Source organism: Micropterus dolomieu, linkage group LG14 (genome assembly GCF_021292245.1).
Source record: "Micropterus dolomieu isolate WLL.071019.BEF.003 ecotype Adirondacks linkage group LG14, ASM2129224v1, whole genome shotgun sequence".
In the NCBI taxonomy this organism is placed as follows: Eukaryota; Metazoa; Chordata; class Actinopteri; order Centrarchiformes; family Centrarchidae; genus Micropterus; species Micropterus dolomieu.
In genome coordinates this window covers 25,645,720-25,658,200 of record NC_060163.1, presented here as the reverse complement: position 1 = coordinate 25,658,200, position 12,481 = coordinate 25,645,720, and the positions used below count along the sequence as shown (strand labels likewise).

The window sequence follows — 12,481 nt, the reverse complement described above, 5'->3', positions numbered from 1 at the left end:
ACATTTAGACACAACAATAGACATGTTGATAGATTATATTTATCAATTAACAAAATGCAGTGAGTGAACAGCTCAATTTTGGGTGTGACCACCCTTTGCCTTCAAAACAGCATCAATTCTTCTACGGACACTTGCACAAAGTTCTTGAAAGAACTCTGAAGACAGGTTGACGCAAACATCTTGGAACTTTGAACTCTCCACAGTTCAAAGATTTAGGAAGCCTCAGTTGCTTTTCTCTCTTCATGTTATCCCAGAAAGACAATGATTAGATCAGGGCTCTGTGGAGGCCATACCATCACTTCCAGCACTCTTCGTTCTTCTTCATGCTGAAGATAGTGGCTAATTACTTTCGATGTATGTTTTTCAGATGCCTCCTTGATGGTATTACATGATGAATAAGTATCTGCCTGTACTTCTTACCTTTGAAGAGACCATTCATTCCACCACCAAATCCACACTCTGTTTGCAGAAATGCAGCCCCAAACTTGCAAGGAACCTCCACCATGTTTCACTCATTCTTGTACCCTTTACCAACAAAATACCTTCTGCTGCAGCCAGATATTCCAGAGCATCTGCTGCCATTATCTGCACCCATAGTTAAGTTGCTTGGCCTTGTTTCCATGTCGAAGGCTTTTTGGCTGCAAGTCTTCCATAAAAGCAACTTGTGACCAGACTTCTCTGGACAGCAGATGGTGTCCCAGGGTCCCACTGCCTTCTGCAGCTCTGAGCTGGAAATCTCCAGATTGTGAAGGGAAGTAAGCCTGATGTGTCCTCCATCTGCTGCAGTAAGTTTCTTTGGCCGACCACTGCGTCTATGGTCCTCAGTGTTGCCTTGTTCATTGTGCTTCTTCAAAAAGAGCATGGACAGCTCATCTTGAAACCCCTGTCTGCCTTGAAATATCTGCCTGGGAGAGACCTTGCTGATGCAGTATAACTACCTTGTAGTTATACACTGTAGTTATACTGCATGTTCCTCATCCAGTTTTATTTCTCCTACACAGCTGTTTCTGTTTCTCATAATGATCGTGTTTCAACCTACATATTGAATTTATGATCATTAGCACCTGTTTGTTGTTGTTAATTGTTTAATCGTACAGACATGCCTCCAAAATCTCTGACTTGTGCAAGTGTACGTAGAAGAATTGGGTGGTCACACCAAATATAGATCTGATTTAGATTTTTCTTCTTTTCACTCACTTTGTATTTTGTTAATTGATAAATATAATCTATCAATGTCTATTTTTGAAAGTATTATACTTTACATGTTTTCCACACCTGCCTAAAACTCTTGCACAGCACTGTGTATGCATTTTAGTACTTTAGCAGTTTTAATTAACAAAAACTAAAGAGGTTTTTATCTAGTTATCAACAGTGAAGTGTTTGTCTCATTTTTGTTAATATATTAAGAACCTCTAAGTATGCATGGTCAAGGTATTACAGTGTTTATCGATCATACTGGCTCTAAGATTGTTTGTTTTCCATGCGCTCAGTTCAGATTTGAGTGGTTATGTTTGCTTGGTCTCGTAACGTCGAAGCTTTTAATTATCGCCACAGTCTGCCGGTGGAAAGAATGAACATGTCACAAATGACATCTATCACCAGGTATGAAAAAGTAGATACCGCCCAAGCCTAATCATTACAGCACAATGTGTTTTTTTGTCAGATAGGCAGCTAGAAGAAAGAGTCAAAGAGTCAGCTGACAAGTGAACACACTAAAAAACTGTTTCCTCCGCTATGCCAGAGTCCCACCCACCACACACACACACATATACGACAGGGTGGGAATCCCTCTCATTACCCATTATCCACTACAGCCCAGGCTGTCATCGAACTCTCTGTGGACAGAGGATCATGGGAGCTCTGAGAAAGGTCAGAGAGAGCAAGTAACCAGCTGGGCCATAATCAAGACACGCGCACACATAAACTCATCGAACCAACCTTGCACCAAGATGTATTGATCACACAGTCTTCCAACAACACGCACAACCTCCCTCCTTTTTCACTCTCTCTCTCTCCTCATTACCCCTCTTTCTAGCTCCCATTTCCTCTCTCCCTCACTCTTTCATCCCCACTCCTTTTATCAGTTTCTCTCTCTCTATCTCTCCTTTTACCTCCCTGTCACTCTACCAATTCTCTTCTCCATCTCTGTCTCTATCCCCATCTCTCTAAGCATTACTCTCTCACCTCTTCTTCCTTCTGTCCTTGCCATCACCTCTTTCATTTCTCTTTACTTAATATATCTCCCCCTCTTCCTGTATTTATCTTTGTATTTCCTCTCTCTCTCTGCCTCAATTCCAAAAGCATAAGTCAAGGCAAAAGTTATTCACCTGTAACACCTAAACATCCCAAAACATAAAATTGCTTTTATGAAATAAAGACATTAACCCTTTGAGAGAATGAGTGAAGGTGCTGTTTCATGCATGCTATGTATTTTTAGGTGTGGCCATTGTTTAGGCCATCATCTACAAACTAAACTGATTGCAAAACTAGATGTTTCTGGTTCAAGTTGGCTTACAAACCTAGCCAAATCATTTCTTGGTAATACATTACTGTAATGTATTTTGTTGGATTTCTCACTACATAGTAAAAAGAAAGGCCGTCTCTCAATCCTGTATTTTTGAGGTAACAGCTGGCACAAGAAATGGAATTAGATGACATTTGTGTCTTCTGTAGCAAAGGCCAGCAGGCTTTACACCTAGTTACCATAAATCAGACTCAGATAATAAACAGAGGGGTATGTGTGTCTCTCTCACTCTCTGGATATGACCCAGCTCAATGACCCTCAAGAGTAAAACTGATGAAAAAGTCAAGATTACTTTTGAGCTAATTTCCGCCGTGAAAGTGGAAGTCAACTTTCCAGAATAGAAAAACCCAAATTATTACTTATGTTAATCCTACAAACAACTCCAGTTAGAAGGTAGAAATATCTGCAGTAGGGCTGAACGACTAGTGGGGGGGGGCATAGAGAATCCGGTCGATTTTCAAAATATAACACCCTTTGCAGACTCCCGATCACACATCAACTATTTAAAACAAACAAAAAAAGAGTAGCCTACTTAACCATAGTAGAAGCTGAAAAATAAGCAAACATCATTTATTCTGAAATGCATCATGAGGATATGTAACGTTAGCCTGCAGAGCGGGCTCACAGAGAGCTGTGATCCGTAGTTGAAGCACACAAAATGACAAATTAACAACACGTTAACAACGTGCAGGCTAAACGCTGCTGAAACACTTCAGTGTGAGCTGACGCCGGACAAAACCGCGGATCAGCCTCCGCCTGTGTCGGTTCGGCTGATGCCATTATCCCACATTTTCCTCCAGTTTCTTTTGTTGTTGAAAAATGTCCACGCCCTGTGCGCTCTCTGATTGGCGAGCAGGACCGTAACAGGAGGCGCATGGCGATTGTGATTGGCGAGCAAGTCTGTCACACAAGGATGACAACGGCATGAATCTGTAACTGCAGGACTGTTTAAAACGGGTCAGATGCGCTGTAAAATTAACCTCCATTTTAAATTGCCGTCTTCACGATTAGCTAATCGCGTTCTTTCCAATCACAATTTCAGTTAATCATTCAGCCCTAATCTGCAGCAGTCTTTAGAAGAAAAGAGTAGACTTCACGTCATCATTCAGTCTGGTTTTGGCCTTTGTGCCCCACATTTTGGCCGCAAAGCCCCAATAAATTTGTATTTATCAAAGTGGCTTTGCCCTAAAAATGACTTAATTCCACACCTGAAGCTCTGATTGGCTCAGCTTTTTTTTCCAACCAGCAGCCTATGAGCACATCACCGGTCTAATTGGAATCACTGAAAAAATGTGGAAAGCACTTCAGAGACAGCAATCAGCAACAAATAAAGAAAAATAATCAAGCAAACCTGAATTTCCATGCAAATCTGCAGTCACGTAGCAGCGCTCACCAACGAAAACCCAAAGCTGTCATGTGTGCTTTAACATTTCCTCCCAGCCCAACTTCAATCAATGCAATATCCTCCACATACAAGAAGTGTTCCTAATGAGGGACTCAGAAAGCCCCGTGGGCTCTGTAGAAGATTTATTTACATGCATGACAAAAGTGTCAAAAGTCAACAAGCTATTGTTTCCTGAGTCATTTCAGTAACAGGTGCTGCTAATCAGCATGGCATACACTGAACAGCACCAGGAGAGAAACCGCTATTATAATTTTAATGAGGTTTCTGCTTATTTGAAATAAGGCACTTTCAGAGGCCCATATACAGCCTGACAAAACTGATTTTACCCTTTAACACTACAAATATGCATTTTACCATCAAATACAGTTGATCAGTCTGCAGATATCCATCTAACCTGATACCAGTTTTCCCTCAGTTCCTCGGAAGCATGGGGCTGCAGCTACCAAATAGCTACACCTGCATGTGATCCAAACAGATAGTGGTATGCAGGAAGTTCCAGTGTAAACCAAAAGAAAATAAAAGGAGGTGCAGAGATGAAAATCAGTTGAAGCTTTTATCTCCACCAGCTTTTATTTACATTTTCTCTCAGTTACATTGACTACTACTTCCCCTTCTTTCCTGACTTCAGGGAGACAACAAAGTTTTTGAAGTTCCAGTTGAAAACACAAACATAATTACGGCTCCAGCTAGCGCTAAGTGGTTTGATTGACTTTAATGAGCTTGCTAGAATAAATGACCAATTCATTCCTGAGTTAATCTTAGCTGATTATCATGAACATGTCGCCTTGACAGCCACATTTGACAGGTGCTAAAGTTATTTTACTGAAATTAAGCCTAAAGCTGGGGGTGTTGTGTGTTTTTATACAAACCGACCTTTGAACTCACTGTAACTGTAAGTGTATTCTTTTCACATCATGTCCATATGTGATGATTAAACCTGGGAGCACCTCAAAACAAGAGGTAAACATACAGATGTCTTGAAACTAAATTAATGTAGATGGAGAATTAAGTGGAATCAAAACTGCTGAGATAAGACATCACCTAGTAAAAATAATGTTTCAATTATTTTACAATTCACAAAGAAATATCATCCCCACCACAGCCTAAAGTTACTAAATACAGACGGGCCGATCAAAGATGGCGCGCTCTGTTTTCAGGTATGCGTTACTGTTGGCAGCAACTGGCAGGAAAACTGAGGAGCTCTACAGAAATCCATGTTAAACATAACTGACATGTCGTATTGCGACGACCTTTGGGCAATTTGTGCGTGTCAAAATAGGCAAACAATGTCATCTAAATGTATCAAGGATCTGAGCGAGCCCCGGAGATACGAACATTATTTAAAATACCTCAATATGTTTAGAACATACCTTTTCTAAAACAATATTTCTACATATCTCAACAAACAAATTCCTCATTTTCTCATGATTCATTGTCATCATTTTACCCTGCAGCGTCTTCATCATCACCGCAATCATCATCAACCATCAGTGTCTTCATCAACACAATCAAAACCTTCATCCTCATCACCACATTCATGTCTTCATCAGCATCGTCTTCATCACCACAGGCATTAATATGCTTTAATTGTCATCATTGTAAACATTACTGTCTTCATCATCATCTCAATCACCCCACGGAACTTCACAATCAGCATCGTCATCATCGTTATTATCTGAAGAAGAGACATCCAAGCATCATCCAGCATAAACCTCATCGGCATCATCCCAGTCTTTTCTGGAGCCCCAAGTATGAACATAAACACTTTCACTGCATCAGATTAGCTCTTTTCAAAGCTAAGAGGCCCCTTTGCAGGAAATTATATGGAAAATTGCAGGTGGACTCAATGCAGCTGCACCCAGTGCTTCCCCCTAGCTTCCTCAACAAAGGCAAAAACAGAGCCCAGAGAGAGAGAGAGAATCAGTCTCAGAGGAAAGGATAAGACAGAGGATAGAGAAGGCGAAGGAGAGGCTCTGCGGTGCAGCATCAAAGACCAGCAGCGTCCTCTGAGAGCAGAAAGAGAGCAGCCGGGATTTAAACAGCATTTAGGAGGTCGATATACCTGGGTCATTAGCCGTGAGCAGACTTCACCAAGAGACAGAACCAGCAAAACCTAAAGATTAACAATCCAAAGCAAGCGAGTAAGACAGACACAGACGTACACACACCAGCCTCAACAAACCAGAATCTGCAAAAAGCTCTGCAGGCGCAGCTGATAGCATCTCATGCACACTCCCAGTCACTCACGGAAACAGCATCCTTACCTTCCTGCACCGCCTGGAAAGGGTTGTTGGGCTCGATGAGTTTAATTGAGTGTGTGATCTTCTCACTCTGCAGGACGTCATCACTCAGACTGAGGTCAGACACGGCGAGCTGGAACACCTCATCGTCCCGCACTGCGTTCTCCTCAAATATTGCACCTGGTCGGGAGGAAACGGGCACAGGAAATGGATTAGCAGGACAGTTGGAGGCAAAACCAGACGACATGACTTTTAAAGCAAAAGTTACAAAAATTCACCAGGTCCAATGTACTGATAATGTTTATTTGTTGTGGAATTAACTTCTAAAACCTGTCAGAGTATCCCAAGATGCTTTATAGTCAAATCAGGACTATTTAGAACCCAAATGCAGCTGCACTGACTGAAAAAAGTTACGCAACAGGTCATTACTTTGGCAGGAAATGCATCCTGTGTCACAGCGGCAAGCAGAACTCACGAGTTCTCAGTCATTAGACTGATATTTTACATAAAGGCACAAGATTAACTAAAATGCTAAATTGCCGCACTGTGGTTCTAAATTAATAAATCAAACAAAAGCAAAGAGAAAAGAAAACCCCCCGTTATATTCCAATGTCAAATTAATTAAGCAGGATTATGTTTCCAAAGCAGAAATCCATTTGACAGAGCTCAGTAACATGACACAATAAAGAAAATAGTCCCATACAGTATGTTTAATAAATGTTAGAAGATGTGGAAGAGCTGCTTGGTTTCTGTTACAGTAAGGTTGCTAATTAAGAGTCCAATTGGTGAAATTACTGAGCAGCTACCATGGTAACAATTATATTCAACCAACACTTTAAATCTAGCGGAGAATAAGCAGATGAAGGAATGTGCACAGTGTATGTAAAGCCTGGGTTCATACCACTGTAGTGAATTATTAAGGGTGAATATTTGCGGGTTGTGTGTACTGGCTAGAGTAAACACAAATTATCCAGCGGTCAAACTTCCACAAGTAACATATTAAAATCCGCTTAGCTTTCTGTGGGAACAAGTGAATATCAGATTGTTACAGTTTTTCTCAGTGAAGATGTCCTAACCTGCTCCGCACGTCAGCCTGGCATCTTATGGTCTTTAAACAGGCCGGTTTGTTGTGGCGCACATTTTTGATCACTTTATTGTGGTTAGGCTGCAATGCCAGAGGCGCATTTATCAGTTTGTGTTCGTGGTTGTCTGACTGCACAGCTCTGTTTGTGGGTTGCGATACCCACATTTATCCAACATTTCATCTTTGGTTCTGGGATGCAGATATGAAGCTTTGACTGCTTATTGTGCGTTTTCTATTGCATATGTAATGTTTTTCACAGTTTAACAGGGTTTGTGGCAAGGTTATGTTTTGGGCTGGTTTTCATTAAAGTGGGGGGGGGGGGGTTACGTTGTGATTGGGCTGGAAACTGTCAATCTGATCAGTAACACTGGCTCCATAGATCCATGTATGCTGCAGATGATGTATGATGCATGATGCAACAACTGCTGTGGTGTATGAAACTGGTTCCAGTTTCCATGTCAATATAACAATAAAACATAAAAATATATTTATGTGTCCCACAGAGTCCAATAACTGTGATAGATTCCCTTCAGTAAAGTCCCATACAAGTGTTAATTTTGACAGCAAAAACATATTTTGAATTTATTTTAAAAGCAGGTGAATAAAATTAATGGGATACTGAAACCACAGCTGACCACATTAAAAGTGAGGAGCCTGAGCTTTTTGAATTAACCTAGCTATTAATATACAGCAGGTGTTAAATGTTTAATCAAGGCTAACGTTAATGTCTCACTGTGGCTCCAGTTACGTGAAAAACAGCCCAAACACGTGATAGAATTAGCTGCACTACTTCTTTTTCCCTTCCTTTACCAACCTGTCAGCCACCTGTGTCCGTCAGGTAGCTTTGCTGGTGCTGTTGTTAGTCTTCCTAACACCTTAAGGGGAAAGTTACTGCTGTGTTTTTGCTAACAGGTGTGCAGGTGTCCTCAGGTTCGCCATGTTTATTAAGCGTGACGCGGATGTATTTCCACGGTTACCTTCTCAAACTGCGGCTCCAGCAGAGCGACCTCCGCTTTCTGAGGTTAGTAAACAGGGACTGCGTTTGTTTCTGCGGTGAAGGAGCTGAGAGAGCCTCCTTCTTCCATTTAAATCAGTCATTTCAGACAGCTCCGTTATCTCATCACGTCCTGGCCAGGTAGTTTTGGGCCTGACTAATTAACTAACTAACTGACACGTTCAGCCAATCACCGGCGACAACACGAACCGTACAGGTGACTTCCAATACGTTTCTTTATTGATCATGTGATCCGCTAAACGTCCCGCCCAATCCAATCAGCCAATCAGCAGCTGCACTTTAAATCGAATGAAGAAAATTAAACATACTGTATATATATATTAATTAATTTATATATATATATATATGTGTGTATATATATATGTGTAAATAACTTTAACTAACTTTAGTTACAAAGTGATTAAATAAAGCATGAGAATAAAAACTAATAAAATTAAACAACACATATACAATTCAACATTAAATACAAATAAATAAATATATATATATATATATACGCACAGTATAATATAACCCAGGAACACAAGTAAGCACACACACACACACACACACACACACACACACACACACACACGAGTTAAAATAAAACACATCAGAGATTGTGAGGTGACAGGATAGTTTCACACTAGCCTGATAATCAGACGGAAAAGCCATTTTCTTTCATTTTTTTAATTCTATTTGAATCACTGAACAAATTAGACATGTGGAAAAGTGTGTCCGGCCAGCCTGGGGTCCACTGTATGTCGGTTAGTTTGTGATTAATTGATTAATCCAGACTTGATGGGGAAACAGCACCAAATGACATCATCACCTGACATAAGAGCTTTAACACTTCTTTATTCTGGGGAGCTTTTCTCATCAAATATATTAATATATTCATTTAAATGGTAGTTTAAATGTTGCATATTCCACAATAAATCTGCATTTAATGAAATTATCACAAACTAAGGGGGCAGGTAGAATCCCAGGATGGGTCTATGGGGCTCTAATTCAGACAGCTACTTTATGGGACTAAAGTTGTTTAAAACAACATGGCCAATGATACAGATGGCTGAATACCCAGATTGTCATGGGTTTATTCCAAAAACATAATACTTCCTGCATCATGATGTTGACAAAGACCATGTAATATGATCAAAAGCACCAGAACAGCTTTTAAATGGACCTCCTTTATCAACTCCTGTTCCCGAGGTCAAGACTGAACTTTGAACCTAAACTTTTAAGCCAACGTGTACTAGAAGTTACTGAAGTGCTCACAAAAAGTGGAAATATGAACATCTACATCTTGGAACTCTCCATCCGCTGATCGAGATCCTGTGATGTGACTGAAAGCTACAGATCAGCTGTTAACTGGACCCTATGGTGAGACTGCTTCTCTACATTTCCTTCTGTGTGGCATGAAAAGAAGTTCTGCAACTGAAAGACTTCAGGATCTGAGCAAAGAGAAATGCTGCTGCTCAAGAGTTCCAGCTGAAATGATGCATGCATTTAATTCTCATGAACTGGCTGAAGGGGTGAGAAGCACAAAAGACATTAAACTTACATGAAAATGTCTTGGTTAAAAGATGTGTAGCAGGTTTCTGCCAGGAATAAGTACAACTGGGAAATATTAAGTGTGCGGGCTGATGAATGGATGAGCAAAATTGGATTTTTTTAGTGAATGGAAAGGGACAGAAATGCGGACGAGTGGACGGGTTGATAACTGGAATTTTCCGGATTCTGTTCGGACAATTTGTCACGCACAATTAAGAAAACCTTGCCTACGAGTAAGAATTCAATTTGCCAGTCTGCTTGTGCTCATTCATCTCGCTGAGTATCCAAATGAACTCAGCACCAAGATCCTCGCTGTGGATTTGACACCAGCCTTCCTCGCAAGGCGGTGAGGGGACGCTGTCTCGCTTCTGGGCTTGATCAATCAATCATCCAGTTTTGAAATTGCACTCACTCAGGCGTTTTCAATTAAGAATGATTCTTGCTGCACCTGCCAGAGACAACTGTGAGGGAATTGATGCAAGGTTTATATTTCTCCTCACAGCAGCAGACTGGGGAGCCTCAAACTTCAACAAGTTTAATTAATAATGAGTGCTGAGGGCGGAGGAGGCTGACTCTGGACTCACTGCTGCCTCTGTGAGCTCAGGATCGAACATCCATGAATTTTACACTCCTCAGTCTCTCCTGCTGTCTATTTTGAGAAACGGGGGAAAACTGAAGGGGTCAGTTCACCCAAATTACAAAAGAAATGTCACTTCCCCCTATTAGTTTGGGTTTCATAGTTTTTTTTTTATATCTTTCTCTAACATTTCTGCCTCCACCCCAACAAAATGGAGGTGAAAATGAAAATTAGTTTGCTCATAATCACATGCTTCCTCCCGAACATATAGTTTGTAGCACTTAGACAGCACGTTCTGTGGATGAGTCAGCGTGACAGTGATTGTGGAAAGAGATAATGTTGTATTTTTATAAATTTTAAATGCTGTGAGCGACACAAACTACAATATTTTAACCTCTACTGTGTTGGGGTGAAGGCAGAGAGCTCAGAGAAAGATATCTCTAAACTTGGACAAATGAAACCAAAACACACGCAATGATAGACACCAATAGGACTAAATGAGAAAATGTGTTTTCGTCTATTGTTGTGACAGACATTATTATTTTCATTTATGAAAATTTTCTACACTAATTGAGTCATTTTTGCTGTCATGTTTTTGCCTTTGGTTTTATTTATTTGATTTGATTAAAATCCATTAAAATTCATGACCGAGCAGCTGAATCACATCATCAACACGAGCATTTCCCTCATAACATAACAAACCTCCCGCTGTTCACAAAACACCACTCAACCCACCCTGTTGGACTGTTCGTCCTGCTTCTCCACCTCGCTGACAAAAACACAGTATATCCTGCCATACATTCAGTGCCTCCAGAAGCAATAGCCTCCTGGCACCTGACCTTTAAGACCTCAACAACAGCACCAGCCACATGCAGTACACTCATCCCCTCACATTACTTCCCTCTGCTAAGGTGTTTCAGAGTTTGGTCCCTTCTGCCATAACAGCCTTATTTAAAATACCTTGCTGAAGTACTGCGTATAGATGTGTGTATGTATATGTGAGCATGTGTAACCTACACATGTCAACTTTTGTTGTTTTGCATATTTGTGTTTTTCTTGTGAAACATGTGCAGACTGAAAAACACAGATGTCCCTTCTGGCACCATAAAGACAGATCTATCTAACTATTATACATATATATATATATATATATATGTGTGTGTGTTTGTGTGTGTGTTCCAAATACAACTCAGCCATCCTTTTCCTGCCTGGTGCACCAGCAAGCGAAAAGACACAATTCAGCTTCTGCTCCTTTTAATTACTCAGAGAATATATTACAATGAAGACAACATGTTCTCCACTTGCTGTTTCATGTCAACTTGACTTCAAAGTCAGCTTGTTTCAGCACACCAACCAGTTTAACAGCACTGTGCAACATTTGGTTGTAGCACATGGACAGAACTAAACAGCAATCTATACACAACGAACGGTGTCACGAAGCGTTACTTGACATTCAAGCATACAAATTGCACTTTGTTAAAACATTTCCTTTGACTGCATGCATGTGCTTTAAGTCCTTAAGGTCAGATTATTGAATTTCCCACTGAGATGAATAGTTAATAAATGCCACAGAAACGGGGAAATCCTGTGGAAGTTGGAAAATTAATGTGTGATTTGGAGTCTGTGGCCTTTCGAGCATATTTGCAAACATTCCTACGCTACACACAGGGTGGGAACTTCACACTAGCCAGCAGCCAAATGCAATTTATTTGCCACCGATGCAAAAACAATGTATTGTAGCTGGTAAGTTTATCAGGCCTCCTCGTTGCTCTGGCAGGTAATCAACCAGCAGTCTGGGGCTTTGGGTCTCAGAGCTCTAGCTGGCTGGAAAATCAGAGAAGGAGGCTGGTTTACTTGGGGATTTAGCAGCCTCTGTGATCTGCAACCATAAACTCTGGCTTCTTGCTGGACCTATTCATCTCAGAAAAGCTGTATGGAGGCAGTGACTCTCACTGAGAGACAATTTTCTCAGATTTTTTTTTACAAGCACCTACTGCCAACTGAAAACATGAACATTTTCCAGGATTTGATTTCTTCAAAATTGTATAGTATTTTTTCCTGGATGTCAGGAGACTTTATAGATATGATTTGGTTTAAAACTTT

At 40.6% G+C, this 12,481-nt stretch overlaps 2 protein-coding genes across 7 annotated transcripts in view; one reads left to right on the top strand and one right to left on the bottom strand.

Moving 5' to 3' along the window:
• The window catches only part of LOC123982748 (glutamate receptor ionotropic, delta-1-like), a 290,438-nt gene extending 282,011 nt beyond the window's left edge, over window positions 1-8,427 (bottom strand). For all 6 annotated transcript variants that reach the window (XM_046068547.1, XM_046068551.1, XM_046068553.1 and 3 more), the window contains exons 1-2: window positions 8,231-8,427; window positions 6,194-6,349 (exon numbers count right to left, since the gene is read on the bottom strand). The gene's annotated coding sequence lies outside the window, so the exon portion shown is untranslated. The remainder of the gene's footprint in view (window positions 1-6,193; window positions 6,350-8,230) is intronic.
• The window catches only part of LOC123982746 (stonustoxin subunit beta-like), an 868,592-nt gene that overhangs the window by 725,520 nt on the left and 130,591 nt on the right, over window positions 1-12,481 (top strand). The gene's annotated exons all lie outside the window — the stretch shown is intronic.